The sequence below is a fragment of the Eulemur rufifrons genome, chromosome 21, assembly GCF_041146395.1.
Source record: "Eulemur rufifrons isolate Redbay chromosome 21, OSU_ERuf_1, whole genome shotgun sequence".
NCBI lineage: Eukaryota > Metazoa > Chordata > Mammalia > Primates > Lemuridae > Eulemur > Eulemur rufifrons.
Genome location: NC_091003.1, coordinates 19,075,482 through 19,098,240, shown reverse-complemented (window position 1 = coordinate 19,098,240; position 22,759 = coordinate 19,075,482).

Genomic DNA, 22,759 nt, shown 5'->3' with positions numbered 1-22,759 from the left:
GATGGATCGGTGGTGGGACAGTCAGGGGACAGACCAGCACGTGGCACTAACAGGAAATGAACCACGCTGTTAAGGGGTAAGTAACACCATGGAGATCTTTCGTGGTGATGGAACAGTTCTGTATCCCAACTGTTGCCATGGTTATGCAAATCCACACAAATTTTCATAGAACTATACGGCAAGAGGAGAAAAATATAGAAGAATGCATGTAAAAAAAAAATTGGCAACATCCAAATAAGGCCTGTCCCTAAGTTAATAGTATAGTACCAATTTTCTGGTTTTAACCATTCTAAAGCCTTCTTCGTAAGATGGCATCACCGGGGCAAGCCGGGTGAAGGGTTCACAGGATCTCTCTGTGTGCTTTTCTCAATTTCTAGTGAGCCTTAACCAATTTCGAAATAAAACCTGCGAGTGACTAATCGATTAATGAACCACAGCGCACGCAACGATAGGAAGGCAGCTCAAAACGCAATGAAGAAAGGAGGAGGAAAACATGGAGCCAGATTCCGTTTATATCAAGTTCACAAACAGGCAACCCCTACGATGTATTAGTTAGGAATCTTCCACAGGTGATAAGTCACTAACAAAAAGCCAGCCCCAAACCCGGAAGAGGAGCTCACCTCGGCAGCAGGGAGCGGGTGTGGACAGAGGGTGGTCCGTGGTTAGAATTGAATATCTCGAGCTCGGTGGTGGGGAGGCTGTTGTTTGTTTTGTTTTGCTTCGTACCTCGTGCTTACATTACGCATTTTATTTGATTTGTATAAATTATCTCTGTAAAATTAAATTTTTAAAAAGGGTTTGCTCTTTGGAGTTAGAAAGGCCCAGGTCAAGCGCTGTCTTTGCCATTTTGCAGCCAAAAGACCTTGGCCAATCACTTCCGGACCTCAGGGTCCTGCGTGTGGGGCCCAGTGGGCAGGAAGACAGCTGCCTGTTGGTGCCTTTCCCCCAAAAATGGCCTTTTAACACCCTCAGGTGTCTGGGCCTCCCTTTTCTATGGGGACTCAGAGTCAGGCTGCAGGGACACCATTGCCCAAGTGCATGGCCCTGTGTGGGCGCCTCTTGTGTCTCTGAAGTTTTATGCTGGGAGACAGGACACGTACCCCCTCTCAACACCACCCTTCCCCAGTTTGTTTCCCCCACTGAGGAGAAGAAGTCACCCCAAACTGCTTAGATCTGGGCAGAAATTGGTTTGCTAGTGGCCACGCCAGGCATTCCTGCACAGAATGGCCAAGCTGCCTTGCTTTCTCTCTCTTCTCTGATTTACCCACATGGGTACAGATCTGTTGGCCTTCTCTCTCTTCTGCAACAAGGTAGAGCAAGGCAATCTTCAGCATTCAACTTAGCTGGGCAATCAGCCCCCGAAACCTCACACCTAGACCCAGCTGAGCCAAACCTCACTAACAACTATGCCAAGTTCACCTCCTGTCCCACTCTTCCCATCCATGTCACCCTTGAGGACCTTGTCATCTTCATTGCTTTGAACAATTTAATTCTACGCCTCGGAGGGACAGAGTTGGTTCTGTGTTTATTTAAAGCCCTAACACCAAGGCAAGCTTGACCACTGTTCACCTCTCTTCACCTGCTCTTACCACACGCTCAGAGGCTCAGTTATGAAACATTACGACCATCTGGAATCAACCTTAGTCTTTTCTTCCCAGCTTCCGGCTCTGTAAATATGTGTGACCATAAGATATAAATGTATGTAAATATAATTCGGTGGCCATTTGTGTTGAGGATTTAGAATTTCCTCCGAGAGGGAAAAGGCAGGAAGGGAAAGGCTGTCAGCGCAGGCTGCGCTTCATTAAGAAGCGTGTTTGGGGTGGCGATCGCTTTTCTCTAACCTAGACAGGCCAGCTGGAGGCTGACCTCGGTACATCCTGAAATTTCATCAACTCCTTTTCTCCTCCAAAAAGCCTCCCCCAACCCCTCCCCCACCCAAACAGAGCCCCTTCCTTCCTGTCTCCCCAGGGACCCCCAGGGGTCGCAGGGACTGCGTGAAATACGCTCCTCCGCTCCCATCTGAGGGGCTCTGGGCTTCCAGACGGCTTTGGATGCCTGGCAGTCCACCCGCCGGCGCGTGATGGGGCCCCAGGTCACACACAGCGGGGCTGCAGGCCTGCGGCTGAGCGTCTGGAGGGGACGGCCCCAGCCCGGATCGCCGGAATGGAATCCTTGCCCTAATTTTAGCAACAGCATGTTTCGTAGCACTCTGCATCATTCCCCAAGCCCTTTCGGAATAATAATAAACAGCGATGTCACTAATAGTGCTGATGATCATAATTGCTCTCTTGGAGTGCTCACTCCCTCCAGGAAGGCTGAAAACTGGGACAGCCATTGATCAATTGTGTGCCTATTAGATGCTAACGTTTCGTCAACACTAGGAGTGCCCAATTCTCGCAACTGTCCTAGAGGGAAGGACCCATTTTACAGATGAGGAAACTGAGGCTCCCAGGAGATTGGCTTCCCTGTCCGGGGCCACTCACAAGGTGAGGAGTAGAGCTTGAAGTTGTACCTGGGGCCACACCTTTCTCTCTGGTCCCGACGTTCACCACAGTGTGGAGACATCAAAATGATGCCTCTTCCTGAATTTAGTTCAACGAAAAGGCTTCCCCTGAGCTGGAACCTTCGCTCGGTGACCCTGAGGCCCCCAGATGACCTCATCTATGAAATTCCAAGATTCCCAACCAACGCCTATCCCAACAGAGCCCTAGAAGAAAGCCGTTGCCTGCCAAATCCCCCAGCTTGTGGGTTATTTCAGTCTTCGTGATACCAGAGATATTGAAAATAGCTCGCAGGCGCTCCCAGCATCGCCAGCCTGCACCATCACTGCGTTTGGGGCCAGGAGAGCACCCCCCCCCCAGAGCTTGGCTTTGTGGGGACATTCAGGGCCACCATATTGGTGTCGGTTCGGGGCAGCCCAGAGGGCAGTTGTGCAGGAGGCAGAAACTCCTGGCGCTCGGGACTTGACCTCTCTCGCCCGGAGTGGGCGGCAGTGGGGGTGGAGGCCCCGTTCGGCCCGAGCGGCGAAGCCCCTTCAGCTGGCGCGACATCAAAACCCGCACAAAATGCTTCCATGTGGTGCCAGCCCTCGGCCTGTGTCCTTCATGTCGGATTAATCCTCAGGCTGCTCGGACAGACGTGTCCTCACAACTCCGCTTTCATGTTTGCCCACAATTTGAATGTCATCACACAAAATCAAGGCTAATTGTGAACAGACCTTCCCCGCCCCCACCTGGCCCTGCCTCCCCTCCCCCTCCGCCTTCTCCGGGCACATCTGGATCCCACAACCTCTCCCGGGGCCTCGGAGACCTGCTCGGGCTGCGAACTCTCAGAATCTAACTTGCTTTTCCCTTCCCGTCTCCCAGCCTCTTAAGCAGATACCTTGGAATGTTCTTCTCTTGGCTTTACCGTTGCCATTGCCAACGCTACTCTACAAGGTCTCCACCTTTCTGGGCTCGCTCCAAGTGAATAGCACAGCTCTGGCAAGACGGAGCGAAACCCACTCGACCAGGTAAAACCTCTTCCCCGGCCCGACGGCCGCGTCCCGCTCTCCCGACGCAAGCACCGTATGTCACGTTCTGCTCCCATCAAGACGCACCACTAGACTCACCGCCCCCCACCTTCCGGTAGGGATGTGTCACGGGCCACGTAGGGATGTGTCACCCACAGCAAAGGGGAAAGGGGCCGGCTTGGTAGGGCTCCCTGGGTTGAGAAAAGGAATTGGGTGCAGGAGAAACGGAGGTGTTTGCCCAGAGGAAGAGTCTTTGGTGTTTGCTGCTGGCTTGTCTGGTGAAGCAAAACGGAAGCTTCAGGGACTCTCCGGGTACTGAGAGTCCCTGGGGGGGCGGGAATGGGTCCGTCCCCCAAAGACCCAGGGCTCCATAGAGGGGAGGCTCCCTGGGGACAGGAACTCAGAGCGGAGGGAGATTCCATGCACTGGTTAATGTCAACTGTGAGGTCAAAATGCCCCAGAAAGGGGTTCCTTGAGTTGTAGTGACCCCCACTCTCTCTACTCAAAAAGTCATGCAGTCTCAGTCTCCAAAAGGGGCTCAGAGACCACCTACGGCCCATCGTGCAGAGGAGAAGACTGAGGCCCTGAGAGGGGAGAACGGCTTGCCTGAGGTCAAAGACAAAGCTGGTCCCTTGGGTCCAGGAAGGTCTTTGCTTGTTGGAAAAATGGCAGTGAGCGCTCGTGGCCTGTGCTGGCTGCTGGGGACCTCAGAGAAGGCACCCTCTGCCTCCTTCCCCGCCAAAGACGTCCAAGAGGGGACATGAGAATCCGAGTTTGGGTCTGTGCCCAGCAAATGCCACTCAGCTGTGGAGCCTGGAGAGCCCAAGGCTGAGCCCCCAGGCCCCGGCACAATGGGAGCGTGCTGAAGTTCAGATCAATAAGAAGGAACGAAGGTTCTGGAAGCAGATCCCTGGGCTCAAACCACCTCCTTCACCCACTGGCCTTGTGACCACGAGCTGGCAACCTCATCTCTGCAGAATAGATCAAGTCCCAGCCCCTTATAACACCAACCCCATCCTGTGACGTTTGCCGCATGGCGGGGGGTAAACAAAGTGTTTAGCCCTAACGTCATCCTACACTGTCGTCATTCCCATTTCCCAGGTGCGGAAACTGAGGCACTGAGATATATATATATATATATACACACACACACACACACACACACACACACACACAAATAAGTCAGGATTCAAATTCAAAACCCAAAGCGATTGGGGAAACTATTAAAAGACTACGTGAATTGTTTGATAAATGAGCTAACTAATTAGTAAGCAAAGGGATGCATGAATGCATGAATGAAAATGCGCCCTTCTCCCGGGCTCCAGGGTGCATTTTGCTTTTCCGTCCCCGAGTTGAAATGCGGCGATGGGGAAACAGCCCGCTTCATTTCCAAGGGCCGCAGAAGGGAATTGAAACGAACGCTCTCCCCTATCGTCGGCATCTGCCAAGAATGAGGCCGAAGCCGCCCGGACAAATGAAATTCTGACAAAGCGTGTCACGGGCTTGAAGCATCTGTCACCGAGTGGGAGACGCACATTTGAATCCCGGAGAAGTGCCGCCAGCTTTCGAATGACAATCGTGCGGTCCCGGCCGCCCCGACTTTCCCTCTGACCTTCTGGCCGGCTCCGAAGGGCTCTCTCTCTCCTGTAAACATCCTCCAAATAGTTTATCTTCATAAAAGCGCCTGTAATGGAGCCGGAGTTAATTCGAAATGGTTTCCTCGGCCGTTTGTCTTGTCGGCCCACGGCCGGGCGATGGCTGAAGAAGATATTGCCCGTGTGGGGCGGGGCCCTGCCAGCCTGGAATTTGCCCTCGGCCACGCGGCCCGCGGGGCAGAACAGGGCTGTTTCCTGAAGCACCGAGGAGCCTGCGTGGGTGACTTCAGCCCGTGCTGGACTTGACCTTAGACACATCCGAGGGCCCAGCCCCCACACCCCAACCTCTTTGTCCTGGGGTTCAGAGAACAGAACGCAGGCGACTGGATGACCACTTTACAGACGTAGAAGCCAAGGCACAGACAGAGGAAACGGCAAACTGTGGTCCCCTAGCACATCGACGGGAGGACTAGAAATTGTGTTTTTTTCCAGAACGCACATGCAATCATCAGCTAGCTGCTGGGAGCCGCAGATGCAAAGTTAAACAAATCTGGATAGGACCCCCAACCCCCAGGCTCCCCATTCCCAGTTAGTAGAAAGAACAGCGGCTTTGGAGACAGAAAGACCTGGGTACAAATTCCACATCAGCTGTTTCCTGGCTGGATCACTTGGAGGTCGTCGCTTAACTTTCTAGAGTCTCAACGAGAAAAGTGATAATGTTCTACAGGAAGGCTTGGTGGGTCGGATGGCTTTGCACGGTGATCTAAAGGCCCCCCGAGGTCCTGCCACAGAGGAGTCCTCTAACCAAGGGTGAATTCCCTCCTCCCACACCTAATCCAGCACCTTTTCACCCAAACCCCTCTGTCTCCCCGTTTTGCCCGAGCCTCCCCCTGCCCGACCCCGGCCCTTGCAGATGTGGCGAATGCGGAAAACATTAGGCTCGCCGGCGATCGTCTGCGCGGCCGTGTTTATGTTTGCAATAAAAGCAAGCAGGTGCTGGCAATTTAGCTAATCAGGTACCATCCCGGCCCCAGACGCCTGCCCGCCGTCACTGCTCCATGTGGCTTTCTCCGAGCCTGCAATCAGCCTGGTCCCCCAGCCCTGCACATGGCTCGGATTACCGCCACAGGATGGACAAATGGCCGCTGGGCAGACCCCCGGCAGTCCACGACGAGTGGCAAGTGGCGTGGGGCTGAGACCTCCTTGGGCCATGCCCCTTGGGTGACATCAACATGGGTCTTTCTTGCTTTCTCCAGAACCATCCCCCTGCTAAAGGAATGGGGTCAGTCTGGGGTTTCCACAGAGGAAGATGAACATCTAGAAGGGTAAAGCCCCCAGACCCTCAGACGAACCCCAACCTGGATCAGGCTCTGTCCCCAAAAGTCACTGGACCAACTTGGCTCATGGAGTCTGGCAGAATGATCTCTAAACCCTCAGCGTGAATGAGTGCTGTGTGTCAGAAACCTGTGCCACCCCAGACATACCCCATCAGCCACTCTGGACCTCAGTTTCTTCATCTGTCAAATGGATAGTGTAGACTAGAGCAGGATGTCTCAGCCTGCCGATCATTCTCTGCTGTGGGGACTGCCCTGCCCATTGCAGGGTGAGGAGCTGCACCCTGGGCTCCACCCACCTGAGGCCAGTGGCTGCCCTGCTCCAGCTGTGACCACGAAAAACATCTCCAGACGTCGCCAGACCTCCCCTGGCACGGAGGGAAGGTCTGGAATGGGACAGTGGCTGGTGGCCCCAGCTGCACACTAGAACACCTGTGAGAAATGAGTGACACTCCGTCCCCCCGCGCAGAGGACCCGGGTCTGGGAAGGAGCCCGCCATCGGTGCTGTCGATTTCAAAATTCCCCAGGGGGCTGGAGCGATCCGGTAGGGCTGAGACCGACTGGGGTCTGAAAGATCCGCAGGGACCACCCACAACCCCTTTCTGGGCAGAGATGTCCTTGCCCTTCCTAGCCCGGGGCCAGCCCATTTCCCTGGCTGCATCGCAGGCCTGCAGGGACCGCACCCCACGTGTGGCACTTTTATTTCTCTTAGCTGACATTATTTAGCCAATTCCAAGTTGAGCAGAATCCAATAAAATGTAGTCCCTACAACACGTTTACGGCTAATTGGTTTGACTGGTACATTGTAAATGTGAGCGGTGACTTTAGGGAGGGGACGGCAGGAACCTCGTTAACCTTTCCATGGACGCTGCTCATGTGTGTCTCCCTCACAAGCCCTGTCCCCACCCCCCTTCCACAAAAGGGACTCCAGCCCTCAAAGGTCCCTGCTCCCTCCCAGGGTAGGGGGACCCCGGACCAAGGCTTCCTGGCAGCCGGGCTCTGATCTCTTCCTCCCGGGAAGATGATCCGCAGGGCTTCCTGACCTGGCCCTGCCCTCCTCCCAGCTCCCTCCTCCCGTCCTTCCTCCTCCCCGCCCTCCTCCCCCCATCTGTCCAGCCACACTGGGATCCAGGCTATTCCTTGGACAACCAACCTCTCTCCCATCTTATCCCCCTCGCGCATGCTGTTCCCTGACTTAGAACTCTGTTCCCAGCATCTCTGCCAGCTTCATGCCCCTCCATCCCTCAGAGCTCAGCTCAGACATCACCTCCTCCGGGAAGCCCTCCCTGTCACCAACTCTCCGCACAAGCGACCTCTTTCAGAGACTTGATGACTGTATGTAATTAGGGAAGTTTATCTGGGTAATCATCTGTCTCCCTGAGCTCACCGGGGGGGACCCTGGGGAGGCCACTGTGCCAGGCCAAGAGCCAGACACCAGGAGGAGAGAGCTGGTGAGGCCCAGCCTCTGCCCTCAGGGACTCCCCCCGGGAGAGGGGTCCGATGAGCCCAGAGTCGGCACCAGGGAGCACACGGCTGGGAGCCCTTTCTTCCGCCCGGCCGGCGGCTCCCCGCAAACGTGCAAAAACAGCCACCACGTCTGTCATCGAGGGAGTCACTCTGTGAGTGGAGATGCAGCCGGGCAGTGGAGGTGCCAGGGACATCGGGACATCGCGCCACCCTTAAAACAAGAATCTCCATGGGCTGAATTCTAATTCCACCCGAGGCCCTTGGAGATGGTTTGAATATTGCATTATGGCCAGTCGTCCTTTTTGGAATTAATCTTTTATTTTCTGCAAAAGGAATACAGGAGCATCATTTAAAAATAAACCAATGGCACTAAAATGCTTGTAGCCTAAACAAGGGCCCCCCCCATCACCACTACAAACCTGCCCCCTTCCCAGGCTGCCCCCAAGAGGCAACTAATTTCCACGTGTTTAGCTATTTCTTAACTGTCTATTTCTGAATAATAGGTATTATTGCATATTTTGCTCTTTCAATTGTAGCTGCATTAAAAAAATTATATAGACTTTTCTTTTTTCCTTTTTAAGGAGGCTTTAAAATGCAACGGATGCCGTGTGTGAGTTGCTCCTCCACTGCTGTCCGGCTGTGTGGTCCTGGGCTGACTTCTTGACCTCTCTGAGTACGTTTCCTGAGCTGTGAAACGGGGATGAGAAAACCTATCTGGTTTGGTTTCTGGGTGTAAAATAGGATGATTGTGGGGTTCAAGGAACGCGCAAGAAACTGCGGCAGTGGTTTAGACTCACATCTTGGATCTGAGACAAGCCGTGGGACGTGCTTGCTAGACACACCCCTTGTAGAAAACAAGTAGCTCCGAGCCTGGCACTTAGAAGGCACGACGGTGACAATTAGGTAATTGCCCTGGGTACAAGAGGGGAGAGGGAGCGGCAGAGCGGCCGGCAGGGCCAGGGGATGGGGGCAGGGCAGGGGGTCTAAGGAGCACTCTGCTGTGAGCTGGATTTCTGGGCAGCCCATCAGCTCCGCTGCAGGGGACCGATGCTGCGCAGAGCGTCCTGGGGCCCCAGCCCCTGGCAGCCCCGTTCTCCAGCCTCCTGTCTCCCCGGTCCACACTGCAGCCTAGTTTGGCCTCCTCCCCACACTTCAATTCACTGGCTGAATGTCTGCCTTCGACCTTGTCCTGCGGCTGCTCTGGCCCGTCTCAAAGGCCCCTCCCCAGCCCTCAGCCCTCTTTCCGCCTCTGCAGACTCGATGACAGTTCAACTGGGACGGTGCCCACCTTGCCAGGTGCAAGCTCTCCCACCCAGATCTGCTTTCTCCCCAGCCTCCACGAGACCTAACGACAAAGATCACCGATATCCCCTCCCACCTCCTGCCCGCCAACAGAGTGAGCACACAGTAGGGCAACAGCCAATGTGTGTCCATGGATGTGGGATCTGCAGGGGGCCAAATGCCTGTCCTGATCAAGCCGCTCAGAACTCTGGGACTTCCTTCCTCTGTGCCTACGTTGCCTCCTCCAGCCAGCCAAGCATTTACTGAGCACCTACTATGTGCCAGGCACCATCCTAGGGGCTGAAGACAAAGCAACTTTTTATTCATTCATCCAGACGCAAACATTTATTAAGCACCTACGATGTGCCGGGCAGACAGAGTTCCTGCACTCTCGGGGATGCATTCGATCACATGTAAGAAAGAAGCTCACACGCTGTGCTGGGCAAGAGTCGGGGCGCAAGATACAATTGCTGAGTTGACTAGCAAGTCTTTATTTTTAGTTTGTGCAAATTATATTCAAATGGACTGTGAGCTGTCGTGAGCGTGTCTGGAGCGCTGGTACACACCCCCGAGCTGGACTCTGGACATCAGTACAAACCTCCCCATTTTACAGGAAGGATGCTGAGCTCCTGAGAAGCAGGGTGTCCGAGGGACCCACGTAGAAATGAGACGCAAAGTCAAGTCCCTCTGAGGGCAGGCACCTCCCTGCCCATCGGGAGGACCCTTTTCTTTCTTTAGACGTTCCTTTCTGCATTGGGAAAGTGCAACCCACTTCCCTGCTGCCCAGGGAGAGAATTCCCTGGGTGTCTGGGCGGGCTCTCAGGTGACGAGAGGTCTGGGGTTTGCCCAGAAAAGAGGTCAGAAACCACAAGACGGCGGCACCCCGGTCTGCCCACAGGTGGGACTGTCTGGAGAAAGGGGAAGCCAGTGGGGCCATCGGGTGGGCCTCTCGGAAGAGGTGGCCTGAATCTGAGCCAGGCAGAAGCCAGGGAGGGCTTCGTGGAGTCACAAAGGAAGACAGAAACGCGAATGAATGTCACAGGGGGTCTCCAAGCACTTGCCAAAGATGCCGGAATGGAAGCCGGCATTATGCATTGGCCTGACAAACAAACCTACATTTGTTAACTGTAATAAATCATAGCTATTAGAGAATGACACCTGGCCAAGAAGGTGTTATTACCTGTCACTTACAAATAGAGAAACTGAGGCTCAGCGAGGCTAAGTGATATAGCAGGTGGCCAATCCCCGAGCCATCAGTCTTTCTACCCCTAATCTCATGCTCTAAACATTCGACACCACGTACCCGTGGAGTCTCTACCCACCTTTAACGTTTGTGGTTACCTGCCCACCGCGGGGCAGGGGAGGTAAACTCAAGTTCAAGGCGTACTGAAGAAAGGACATCTAAGAGGTCTATCTGGCAGGACTGTGGGAACTTTGAGGAACTGTGGCGGAAACCAGAACTTGTGGGCCCCAGGGGACCAGGAACCTCAGAGAGGACCAGGTTCAACTAGGATCCTGGGGGCGGGCGGGGGCGGGGGAGGTGCCGTTCCCCACCCAGGAGAAGCCTCTGGGGGCCTTGGCCTCCCCGTTCAGCCCGCCTAACGTTTTCTATTTAAATGCAAATTTTGACTTTTCACTTGGCAGCTAGCAAAAGTTTTTTGCACTGGAATGAGGGTCACGATAATAATTTATCCACAGGCCTTTTTCTAACAATTATTATTTGTTCAAGGGAGAGGGTGGAGGCCCCAGAGGCTTGGAGAAGGGGCTGGATCTGGGGCACCGCACGGAGCAGCCTGCAGGCGTCAGGGCCAGAGGGAACAAGGTGTAAGTAGAGGCTGTCCACCTGGGGACCCCAGCCCTGGGGACATGCAGAAAATGACCTGCTATTTACTCAGCGCTCAGCCCGTGCTGAGGCCTCTTTAGGCCTGAAGACTTTTTTTTTTTTTTTTTGACTCTTTGATAAAACAAGGTTTGGTCTGGGGTCTCAGGGAGCTCCCAGTCTGACAACAGGGACAGAGAAGGAAGTAGACTGCTGCAATACAGTGTGCTTGGCGCTGGGGTAGGGGCCCCCGACAAGGACCTTGAGCCAGCTTGAAGGCCTAGGAAGGCTTCCTGGAGGAGGTGACAGCTGTTCAGTCTTCAAAAATGCTGAAAGTTCAGCCAATCCACTTTCACATCCTGCTGGGAGGAGTGTCCATGGGTATCCTCTACGGGGGATACTTTCAGAAAATCTATCGAGACAATAAATTGGCAATTTCCGGTCTAAGAATGTATGCTCTAGAGTTTCTCCCCTATATGCAAGTAGATGTAAAAGTTGTTCAGTGAGGTATTTGAAGTCATGGCAACACACCAGACACGATCTAGACACCCATCAATAGGAGGCTAGATAAACAAGACATGGCGTGTCCATGCGGTGGAACACTATGCAGCTATATAAAGTGAAAGAGGAAGCAATTTATTTCCGAATACGGAAGATCTCCACATTACGGTGAGTGGAAAAAGATGGAGTGAGTCTGGCACAATTTGTGTACGAGGCGGCAGGTGGATAATCTACTTAAGTATTCGCTTACATTTGCATAGAATGTCTCTGAAAGGGTGCACGTATTTAATAAAGTGAACACACGGTTTGCCTGTGGGGGGAGGGGGTGTTGGGACGCTGAGGGACAGGACTGGGAGGGAATTTTTCAGTTTTCAGTGTATACATTTGTGTACCTTGTGAAGTTCGATGCATCTGAATGTGATGCTGATTTAAAAAGTGGGTTTAAAAAATATATATATCCCAAGAGCTGATCAGGCAACAATCTGGAAGATGGGAGGGGTCCCAGGAAGAAGGAACAGCAGCCGGGATCCCAAGCAGAAAACGCTCTGCTGGGAAGGAGAGGCCTTGGCCAGGGGTCTCAGAGCAGGTGGGGCTGCCTCTCTGGACTCCCATCTGTGGGTGAGAACGGCGTATGCCACTGAGTTGTCGTGACCGCTAAGGACCCATGGCGGGGAAAGGGCTTTGTAAACTGTAAAGTGCTGCTCTAAAGTCAGAGGAGTGGCCAGGGCCCCCGGCACCTGCCGACTGGGCGGCCCACTTCCCATCACGACCTTCCCTTCCTGCCACCCCCATCCCTGCTCCCCAAGCTCCCTGGACTCAACTGGAGGGCAGGGGACAACCAGGAGAAATCACCCCCGTCAAGGAAAAACTTCAAAACCAGAAGCCAGAAAGGACCATTCCCAGAGTGGAGGGAAACGAGTCAAAACCCCCCTGTTACGGGCTGAATCCCCCCCTAAACTCACACATCGAGCTCCTGACCCCCAGGACCTCAGCGTGTGGCTGTTTCGGAGATAATTAAGGTAAAGCAGGATATTAGGGTGGGCCCCAGGCCCGCATGACACCCCTCATAAGAGAAGATCAGGACACAGAGACACCAACACTTGCTCACACAGAGGACAGACCGCGTGAGGACGCAGCGAGAAGGCGGCCGGCCATCTGCAAGGCTGCGGACACCTTGACCTTGGCCTTCCAGCCTCCAGACCTGTGAGTGCAGACAGTTCTGTTGTTCCAGCCACCCAGGCTGCGGCGCTTCGCTAAGGCAGCCCTAGGGCACTGTCGCGCCCGCCTACCACGAGGGATGGGGCAGGTGATCACCCTGTGCTCCAGCCACACGCCAGCCCCGTGGCGGCCTCTCCCTGTACCTTCTCCCACGTTCCCCGGTCTGCACACACGCACACCGGACGCCGCCCGAGCCCGTTCGGACCAGGCCCTTATTGCTACTGAATAAATGCCGCTTCTTCTCCCACCTCCTGCCACCCACACTGTTGAAACAGACAGCAGCGGGCGCCTTAATTCACACTCCTGCTTCTAGATGCTCGGATAAGACCCGTGACTGCTGCTCTCCAAACTCCAGGATCATCTACAGGGTCGCATGTGATTGAGCCCCGGTCCGTCTGTCACCCACGTCCCACGCCCCAGCCATGCCAGCCTCCTTTCTGTCCCCAAAACCAGCCTCCGCATGTCCCACCCCGGGGCCCCTGTGTCTGCTGTCCCCTCTCTCCACGGGATTCCGTTCTGCAGCTTTTCTCCCACTACAACTTTCTGATCCTTTGGGTCTCGGATGAAATGTCACCTGCTCGGGCTGATCTTTTAGAGTCAGTGAGCTACTGCTGCGTAACAAAGCATCTCAAAACCACGTGGCTTAAAAGAGCAGGCGTTTGTTTAGCTCGTGAGTCTGCAGGTTGCGTGGGCAGTTCTTCTGCTCAGGCTGCTCCAATGGTCACTCTGCCTTTGAGGCCGGCTGGAGGATCAGCTGGGCTCCAGTTGATCTAAGGTGGCTTCTTCCACTGGGACAGCTTGTCTCAGCCACACGTGCCTCTCCTCCTCCCTTGGGCTTATTTATTCCCAGGGTGCCAGCAGGGTTTCAAGTGAGTGAGCAGAAACGCGCAAAGCCTCTCGGGGCCTCAGCTTGGAAATGGACCTATATTATTTCTACCACATCCTGCCGGCCAAAGCAGGGCACAAGGTCAAGCCCAGATTCAAGGGTGAGGACCAGATTCCACTTCTTAATGGAGTGAGCTGCAAAGGCGCATCGCAAAGGGCAGTGGCCACAGGGAACAGTGGCAGTTTGGGTTCGTCTTTGCAATCAACCTACTCCACCTTCCCTCACCACCTGATCTAAGAAATACCCCCAAAGCGTGTCACTTCGCCTCTCTGATCTCCTTCTCTGCGCTCGTTTCAGTGTGTCCTTACCTTGATTATTTAGTTGTTAACTTGTGCTTGGCTGTGGCCCCCTTGAGAACGTAAGTCCTCGAGGACCAAGACCGGGGACAAGCACAGTGCCCGACGCACAGGAGGGGTTTAGAGAACACCGCCCTGCCCACGTTGCCACCGGCACGGACACTTCTTCCCACCCTGAGATGCGCAGAATAAACCCGGTTCCACGAAAGCTCAGGGCTGCGGGCGGGAAGGGTGCCGCAGCTCTGGGGAGGAAGGGGACAGAACTCAGCCAGCCAGGACCTCTCCGCCCAGCCTCAGAGCCCAGGGTGGAGCAAATCCCCCATCCCGGGGCCTGCTGGGAGGACGCCGCTCCGTGCCTCATAATTGCATCTGACTGCAAATAGCTCTGCCAGCGTGAATATATTAAAATCCGCATTGTCAGCAATCATGGTGCAAAGTGAGGGAGAGGGAGGGGGCCACGTGGAACCAAATGACTGTCTGGACTGTTGCTCCCTCCCAAGGAGGCAGGGGGACGGGAACCTCATTGCGTGCCCGGAGACTCTCTTGCTTCGCTCACCGAAAACGCTCACCGTGAAGGCTGAACCCCTCCTGGCCGGGGAGCCGAGGAACCAGGAGAAGGTGGCAGGGAGAAAGTGGGGCTGATTTGGGGACGGGGGTTTAAAAGACGCTGGGACACTGGACTCCAGGGGACCGTGGTGTGTGTGGGGTGCTCACTTACCAACTCATTCATTCATCCTTTCATTCACTCGGCAGTCCCTGGTCACGCACTCAAACTTGTCCTGTGCTAACTCCTTTCCTTAAAACTTATTCAAGTCTCCGTGCGACACCAAAGACAAAGTCCACACTCCTCCCTGGGACACAAGGCCCTTTACCAGCTGGCACCTGCTTCCTTTGCCTTACCAATGCCCCCACCAACCTGCCCCCGATAATAGAACTTCACTGAAGCCTCTGCTACTGTCACTTCCTTCAGGAAGTCCTCCCTGACTGCCCCCTGGACAATGGCATCACCCGGCAATCCCTGTCCCTACTCCATACTTCTTCATAGCCGCTGACACCGTCGTTTACATGGGTTTACTTTTGACCTCAGTCTCCCCATGAAAAGTGTCAGCTCCACGCCCATTCTTGTTCATAGCTGGGTCCCAAACACTCACACGTTGCCTGGCGTAGGACAATGAATGTTTGTTGAGTGACTGAGTGAGCGGTCAGGATGAGAGGGGTCCACGCTGCCCAGCCCGCACTGGGGTTTAAGAGAGGGAGCAATGTTGCAACAACCCTGCGGTTCCCAATCAGGAGGTCGGTGGACACATGTCCCGGGATGAGACGCAGGGACGGCCCCGCTGCAGGCCTGGAGGTCACGTGTGAATCCATTTACGCATCTGGGGACACAGCGAGTGCCAGGTGGACACGGTGCCTGTTCTCGGGAGCGCACAGGCCGGCGTGGGAGGCAGGGAATGAAGCATTGAACAGACACATGATGGGGTATAAAGGGGTGATCCGTGCTGGAGAAGGGTTGGGGAGCGGTGGGTGGGGGGTCAGGGGAGACTTCCCAGAGGGGGCGGGGGGAGGGCTGGCCAGAGGGATCGGTGGGGGGTGGAGGGAAGGAGGGGATCCCGGGTTGGCTCCCGGGTGCGGGGCCTGCAGGCCGGACGCAAAATGAGGCCAACTGCAGACGCGGTCTGGGGGCCCAGGCTGGGTTGTGCAGGGGACAAAGCAGGTCCCAGCAAGTGCAGAGCCAGTGGTTGGTGGCTTCAGGCGTGGGCTGGCCGCCAGGCCCGTACAGATCCCTCAACCCGCATGGCCACCCCTGCACCCTAACACCCTAACATCCTCGGTTGTCATTGGCTTCCGCTTGCATCCCTGGGATGGTGGGGAGCTCACCACCCAGCCAGAGCCAGTTGCATCGTCACAAACACATCTTGAAGCTGAACTCCTCCCTGCTTTCCTGAGCTCTCCCTCCACCCAGCCCCAGCCCAGCATCCCTCTTGGAATTCTAGAAGCCATGAAAGAAAACAAGGAAAGGAAGTAAGAGAGCGGGGAGAGGGAGAGGGAGTGGGCCGGGGGCTTCAGCTTGCAAACCTCCCTTTATCCTCCCAGCTACTCCACTGCAGTGACGTCACCACCCCCACGTGACCGCCAGGGAGGCCGAGGCCCAGACAGGTGAACCCACTTGCCTGAGGCTCCCCGGGAAGAGAATGGCGGCGGTGAGACCCCCGCCTCGTGATCGATCCTGCACCGGCCCAAACAGAACTGACCCGGGGGTGGGGGGTCACTTCATCCAGCCCCCTGCCTCCCAGCAGGCCAGACGAGAAGCGACTGCAAACCCAGGGCAGCCTCCTCACTGCAACACTGAAACACACAGCCCATGGGTGCAAAGACGTGGCCGCCTGGTTCCCAGGCTCCTCTGCCTTGGGGGGACCTGGAATGATTTGGGGTCCTCAGTCTCCCAGGAGTCAGTGGGGTCCCGGCTGACCTCTGCTGACCCCCTGGACCAACCTGGCTTGCTGATCTACCTCCTGGTTCCAAGTTCAGTGCCCGAACCCAGCTCCCAGCACGATCCCTTGGTATACAATAGGTGCCCAATAAACATTGTCAGATACATGTCTGCATCACGGGGTCGAGTCTTGACCTGTGTCTGTCCCTTCCTCCCCGCTAAGAAGAAAAGATCATCACACCTTTCTTTATTATATATATAATTTTTAAAATCCATCCGTCCGTCCGTCCCAGCGTCTCCGTGACAAGGGGCCGCGGGACCGGGCGGCCGCGCCAAGTTGAGCCGGGACAGGGAGACGGCGTCGGCCCCACTGCGAGCCACTGATAAGAGGGGCTCGGCCGGGGAATCCAGACGGCTTGTCTATCAGCCTATTAAACACCATTCTTACAAGTTTTTTTCCCTCCTCCCTTTTCATTAATACGCAGAGTGAATAGAACGTTGAATAAAAATCAGCCCTCGCCGCACAATCGCAGGATTGAAAGGTAACTGCCAACACAAGGATTTGGGTGACAAAGGGAACGGTTTCGGCGCTTAGCAAATGATTTTCGGCTTGTCATTTCAATGGGCTGTGTTTTTCAGAGATTGTGGGGTGGGTTTTTCTTTCTTTTTTTCTTTCTTTCTTTCTTTTTTTTTTTTTTTTTTTTGTTGTTTTTGAATAGCATTTATTACCATGCTTTAAAAAATTTTTTGTGTGTGTTGTCTCTTTCTAGACGTCCTTCCTTCACAGACGCTGGGCGCCCCTCCCTCCCGGGTCTCACGGACGGAACTTTCTCCCAAAATAAAATAAGATAAAATAAGACACACAACGGATCTGGGAGGCCGAGGGGGGAGAGAGAAGACGTTTTGTGAGGGGCGAGGGGGCCCGGAGAGAGGGGCGGCTCAAGCCCTGACCCGCGGCTCCCAGGGCCAGCTCTGGCCTGCAGCCCCGCTGGTGGCCACGTCTCTCTCTTAGTGACTCACCCCAAGCATGGAGGTCATCTCTTCTGTCCCCTTTGGGGGACCAGTGTCAAGTAGCCCCCTCGATGGCCAGACTCCACCATCCCACTCAGGGGCACTTACGAGGTCTATTGAAAAAAAGGCATGTCCACCTAGTATGCTCCAATGGTCATCTAGAAAGTTCCGCTGTGACAACTCATCCCTCGGCGACAGCTTGAAGCCAGCTCTCCATATGGGCAAGAATACAGAGTGACAGGACGTCACAGAAAGCATGCATGCATCAGTTAAAATACCAAAATAATGCTTTCCACACCTCCAAGTAAAAAAAAAAAAAAAGCATCCCTTTAAAGAGCTTTTTTGCCTCTCTCTCCTCTCAAAAGGGGACGTGACCAGGAGTCAGGGTGAGAACTGGGAGACCCAGCTGCCACCGTGCACGTTTGTTTCAGTCCCTGGGTCTCAGTTTTTCTCATCTGTGAAATGGGCCAGTGGGACCCAAGAGTGGTTCAAAACATTTTTTTTTTTTAAACCACAAAGCAGAGGATCATTCCATTAGGGAAATGCAAATTAAAACCACAGTGAGATATCAACATTCGCCTATCAGAATGGCTACAGTAAAAACAGTGACAGTATCAAAGGCAGGTGAGGACAGGGAGAGACTGGATCTCCCGTGCATCGCCGGCGGAAACACACAAGGGGGAAAACAGGTTGGCAGTTTCTTTAAAAAGTAAACACTCTACCATACAGCCCAGCAATTGCACTCCTGGGCATTCCTCCCAGAGAAATGAAGACTTATGTTCACATAAAAACCTGAACATGAATGTTTATAGCAGTTTTATTGGTAATAGCCAAAAACTGGAAGTCACCTGGGTGCCCTTCCACAGGTGACTGGATAAACAAACTGTGACACATCCTTATCACGGAATACTACTCGGCAACAATAAGGAACCACCACCGATACACCACACAGCCTGGATGGGTCTCTGGAGAATTATGCCGATTCAAAACAGCAAAACCCAAGAAGTTACATGCGGTGTGATTCCATCTGCACGCCATCGTGGAAATGACAACGTCGTGGAAACAGAGAACAGATCGGTGGCTGCCGGGAGTTAAGGAGGTGGCGGTGGGGGGCAGAAGGGAGGTAGGTGTGGCTATAAAAAGGCACCGCGAGGGACCCTTGTGGTGACGGGAATGTTTTGTGTTTGGGTTGTAGCAACGTCAATATCCAGGTTGCAACACTGGACTGTGGTTTCTGCAAGCTGCTGTCACCGGGGGGAACGGGGTCAAGGGTACGTGGTGTGGCTCCTGGATTATTTCTTGCAACTGCATGCAAATCTACAACGATCTCAACATTAGACGTTTATTTAAAAAGAAAAAGAAAACCCACAGAGCCCATTTTACGAATATAGAATGCTACATGGAGCTGCTCTCGTTGAGCTGGATTCCTGGCCCACAGCCCCCCACTCTGTCTTCCGGGGCACCCACAGTTTGGAGACCCACGGGCTATAGGATCCCTGGGCTATTCCCCAGCTCTGGGATGTGGTTCTAGGGGGTGTCCCTGGCGGGCGTGCCAGCCTCGGGTTTCCGTAGGTCACCTGTCTGGGCTCCAGAAGGCCAGAACCTTTTGGTACCTTCGGCTGGTGTGGCCACTCACCCCCCGGGCCCTGTGAGAGGTCCATGCTGGAAGGGACACGCTGTGCCAGGCCAAGGCAGGGGCTACAGCGTGGTCACCGGAGCGCTGGGGTCTGTCTGGCCTCTCCATGTGGCTGGGCCACACCCCTGCCACCCCCCTCGGTGGCTGTCTGTCCACAGGGGTGAACCTACCTCTGCCCTCCTCGCACACTTCAGCCGGAGTCAGACCCTCGCTGCTCCAGTCCCCCCATCCCACCACCCGATGGCGCCGCGCTGAGACCGGCAGTTACGGGAACCCCCAGGACACGGCGCAGCAGGAGCGCCCGCCACTCGGGCGGTCAGGGGCCTGTCTCCTCCAGGCTCCGCCACCCACTCACTGCCCAGCGAAGCACAAGCCACGTCCCTTCTCCTCTTTGAACTTCTGTGTCTCCATCTGCAACTGAGCCTGTCCTCAGTCACGTCGTTAATATTTACCGAGCACTGCTTCTGCACGGGGCATCGTTCTAGATGTCCGAGGAGCCCCGTGACAGTTGGATGTTAAACCAGTAAACACAGAAACAAGAAAACTTCACAATAAAACACGGTGATGAGACAGGAGTGATGCCAGGGGCCCCTCTGAGGAGAGGAGGCTGGAGGAGGAGGCAGCCACGTGAAGGTCTGGAGGAAGGAGGTTCCTGGGGAGAGGAGAGCGTGTGCAAAGGCCCTGGGGCCCACACAAGCTCAGCAAATTTACAGCACAGAGACGAGGCTGGTGTCGCTGGAGTGGAGGGGGAGGGGGCAGAGCTGCAGGAACTGAGGTCCCCCAGAGGGGAAGGGGCCTGATCCAAGGGACCCGGGGCCCAGGGTGAGGAAGAGTCCAGTTTTCCTTCTTGGGAGGGAGAAAACATCAGAGGGGTTGATCTTGTGTGTGCTTTAAAATGGAGAGGGCAGAGGAGACTTACCGGGTTACCTGGGACCTCCCAGCTGAGGTTTTCTGGGTCCCACGAGCTGTGAAGCATCGTTAATGCAGGTGACATCTACCCAGCCTCTAACCGGCCTCAACTCACCAACCTGTTTGTCCAGCCCAGCTGCCGCCAGCGGCCCGGACCTCAAGGTGTCCCAAAGACACAGTCATGACAGCAGCCCCCGGGGTCAGCCCCAGTGGTCACTGTCTAGCTGTGCCAGCAGAATGAGGGCTCATCTTTCAGGACTTGGGGTCCCTCCCATGGAGGGGTGCACTTGACAAGTTCCTACAGAACCTCCTGAGATGCCACAGGTCCCCAGGGGGTCCCCTCCCCTCATGTCCCAGGCTGGAGTCAGACAGGAGGGCAGGCTCTGGGGCTCAGCCAGGTGTGGCCTCACCCCCACGCACAGGTACCCCCCCCCCAGCTTGCCCCAGCCAGCCTGGGCCACACTCTGAGTGCCAGCGCCGTGCGGAGGGCTTTACACACAGGTCTCGCTCAGTCCTGTCTGCAGAGCGGAAACCACTACGGGCTCCGCCCTGCACCACTGCACGGCCGCGGAGCAGCTCGCTGAATCCTCACGACGCCCTGGGAAACAGGCGCTATTATTTTCCCATCTTACAGCTAGAGAAATGGAGGCACTGAGAGGTGAAGTGACTTGCCCAGGGTCACACAGCCGGTCAGCAGAGCTGCCCCCCTCCCACACCTCAGCCCAAAGTCCGCCCTGCATCCCCCAGCCCTGGGGGCGGGAGGCAGCGGCTCCCACTAACCGTTCATCTCCGGGCAGCCTCACCCTGTGCCAGTTGCCCTCGGCCCAGCCACCGCCCTTGGGAAGAGTTCCCCCTGTTAAACCCCTCCCTGTGACAGACCTGGGCTGCGCCACCGGCTCTCCTGGCACTGCAGCCTGCAGACCGCGGATCATGAGACTTCCCAGCCTGTGTAATCGCGAGAGCCAAAAGCTTATAATAAATCTCTTTTATATTTTTATATGTAAATCTTTTTCTCTTTTATATGTGTTTATATATAAATCTCCCTCTATACACACACACACACACACACACACACACACCTATATTCACTCTCCTGTTGGTTTAGTTTCTCCGGAGAACCCCGACTTCCTGGTCCGGGATGCGTTTGCTGTTCACAGGCAGAACACAGAGTTCTGCCCCCGAAGTGGGGCCTGGCCGGGAGCTTCAGCTTCACCCTGGAAACTACGAGCACCTGGAGGCCCGAGCTCTTCTCTCGGAGGGAAAAGCAAAGCTCTGACCCTCCCCGGGCCTGGAATATGCCTTGGTTTCCTCCCCGGCGAGAGGAAGACAGCGCAGGCGATCTTCCCAGAGCCTTGCTGAAATTCCAAGAATCTCTGATCCAGCTGCAGCCACGGAGCTGTCACGGATCCCCTGTGGGCTAAGTGCCCTCCGCGCGTGGACTCACTCAGTCTTCGCGAGCTCCGTGTGAGGCAGGTGCAGCTAGCGTGCCCATTGCACAGATGAGAACATCAAGGCGCAAGGAGGCTGAGTCCCTTGCCAAGGTCACACAGCTGGAATCTGATGTAGTGTCTACCTCCCCCCAACCCCTCTCCTACATGGCTTCTTGGTAGTGAACGAGCCCCTCCCGGTTCTCACTGGCACGAATGTGCTCCCTCATGGAGGATGTACTGAGGTTCGCCAGGTGCTTACGAGCTGTCAAGCCTCCCGGATCCCGAGCAGGGAACACAACAGAGAGAACTCTCTGCCTCCCCGGGATTTATATTCTCGCCGGAGGAGGCAGATAATAAATAGGGAGGTTATATGGCAGGAGGTGAAAAGTGTTATCGAGCAGGGAGTAAAGTAGGGAAGGACGGTGGGAACAGTCCTGGGGCTGGGACAGCAATTTAAGAGGGTGGCCAGAAGGTGACAGCTGAGCCAGATCGGAAAGGGCATGAGGACGGTGGCCGTGCAGATGTGCCCACGTGGAACAGTCTGGGCAGGGGGAACAGCAGGCGCGGGGTGGGAGGCAGAGGGTGTGGGGGAGTCTGAGACGGGTCAGGAGAAGGCTGAGGGGCTGGGGGTGGAGGGCAGGGTCTGTGGGCACAGGGAGCTCTGGGCAGTGTGCAGTAGGTGACACCGGCTCATGTTTTGGGGTCCCTCCAGCTGCTGGAGCTAGAGGCAGCTGTTGGAAGAGACGGATGGAGGCAGGGGAGCCAGCAAGGAGGCGGCCGGGGGTGGTGAGGGCTCTGCCCTGACACTCACCCGGCCTCTGCCCGCCCCGCAGGAGCCGTCCTCCCCAGGGCCTCAGCTGGCGCCTCCCCTAGACCTTTCCGCTCCATGCCAGGCACAGAACAGGCGCCTGTTCATGATCACAGAAGGCTGTACCCGTGCCCTTGTGGGGAGGGGAGACATGCGAAGAGGATGCTAGTTCTAGAAAGCTCTGGAGTCCAATCCTGGTTCTGCCGCATCCTCACCGTGGGATCCTGGCCATGTTGTCCCCCTCTCTGAGCCTCAGTTTCCCCACCTGTAAAATGAGGAGGATCGCTCGGGTCACACCCTCCACCCAGAGCTCATCTCTGACTCCGGCAGGTGCGGTTACCTGGTTCACTGGCACCTGGTCTTGAACGTCGTCCCAAACAGGCCCTCGGAGGTGCACAGCGCCCCTGCCTCGCCCTCAGCCAGAGTCCGCGGCCACCTCGGGGCTCTGTGGCTCAGCGTCCCACGGGGACATGGGTCGGGCCTCGATCTCCTCTTCTGTGCAACTGGCACGGCACCACCCCGCTCTCGGGCATCCTCCGTGATTCATGGGGACCATGAACATAAAGTGCCCAGGACGGGAGAGGCACCCGGTGCGGAGAAGCCACCTGAACACGGCGGCAGTGATG